General features: G+C 33.7%; 1 pseudogene; it reads left to right on the top strand.

Annotated features, from left to right (window-relative positions):
- The first annotated feature begins 97 nt into the window (after positions 1-97).
- On the top strand, positions 98-1,076 carry LOC112506142 (annotated as a pseudogene).
- The last annotated feature ends 481 nt before the right edge of the window (positions 1,077-1,557 follow it).

Genomic DNA, 1,557 nt, shown 5'->3' with positions numbered 1-1,557 from the left:
TATATATTATATATATATATATATATATATATATAAAAGCACGTAAAGTAGTTACTGTTGAAATTTAAGACTTGTTGTCGTCACTAAACCCATAATCATGCTCCAAAATGGCGGTCTTGAAAGCTCATTTCCACGCTCGAATCCACCAGACATATCCTCACGACACGCCTCTATTCCAATCCACCGTCTCACACAACCTCCGTCATTTCAATATTTTGATTTTCGTCCTCCATCTCGCCGCCTTTTCTTTTACTTTCACCGCTGCCATTTTATGCTCACCACTAATACTTCATCCACGTCTGATTCCTTTCGCTGATACGACTTCGACGCCTTCCGGTAAACTACTCCATTTTGCTTTCAACAGATTAATTTAAGAAATTCATCAAAAAACATAACAAAATTACACCTCTATAGCTTCGTTGTTGCCGCTCATGCAATCATCCTTTTTATTCATTCTTCAAAATAGGAGCTTCTATTTGGAAATTTCTAGAGGTTCCACCACTTTTCCAAAGTTTTCTCAACTCTAATTCAATTTCGGCCATAATCAGGTTCTCACTTTTCGCTTCCAGCATCTTCTTGTCAAGAAGCTTTCAGTATAGAATCAATGTTTGCATCTATAAAACGTCAAATAGCTGAATCCAACGACGTTTTTTACAGGTGTTTGCCAACTTGTTGCTATTGGTGGGATCGGCGGGGACGTAGCTTGCCAGACAACTGAGAGGGATCCCCACGTGTACGGCCAATAACTCATTAAAAGACTTGCAGGTTCACACAACAGGAAACGAGTTTGTTCTAATCAACGTAGATGAAGTTGGAAGAGTAAGTCAAAAAAAATTTCTTAAATTTTTCAAAATCTCAATTGGTTACCTCTGTTTGCCCTAATTATCTTCTCGGTTTTGGTTTTCTTTTATCTAGATTTATGCCTCTGGATAACTTAATTTCAGTTCTTGGTATCAAAAATTTGGTTTCAAGATGGAAAGCTCAATCTTATCTGTATTAGTTTGTCGGTGGCTTATACTGTAATATAATAATTTATCTCTTTTAACAATTAGAAGCGGCTATCATCTCCATTCTAGTTTTGAGTTTATCCGTATCTCAAATGTTACTATTTGATGTTCCTATATCATCCATCTTGTTATCATTCTTGGATAAAAACTTATTTTCTTATTTGTATTTTAATCATGTATAAATTCAAACCACACATTAAAAAAAACCAAAAAACACCTTTAATATTATAATAATCTTAGTAATAATAAAGTAATATATATTTTTATTATGGTATTCTTTTTGTTATTAAAACACAATTATTATAATATATCATTAATTTTTATAATCAATAAATAATTATCATTTGTAGTATGTCCGTATACCTAAATTACCAGTATCAAGTGTAGTTATCGAGATAATTTTGATACACATGTTTTTCTCTTTGATAATCTTGCAAGTTTTTCCTTTAAAATCTTTTTATCGATTGGGCATCTCACTTTTCCATGCAACACACCCGCGTCTTTGTTCGAATCACTGACAGCTTGCCTTGTCTCTGCATTTAGCGCCCCC

This window comes from Cynara cardunculus (assembly GCF_001531365.2).
Source record: "Cynara cardunculus var. scolymus isolate 2C chromosome LG 2, CcrdV1, whole genome shotgun sequence".
In the NCBI taxonomy this organism is placed as follows: domain Eukaryota; kingdom Viridiplantae; phylum Streptophyta; class Magnoliopsida; order Asterales; family Asteraceae; genus Cynara; species Cynara cardunculus.
The sequence above is the reverse complement of the archived record's forward strand: the minus strand, read 5'-3'. Positions and strand labels throughout refer to the sequence as shown.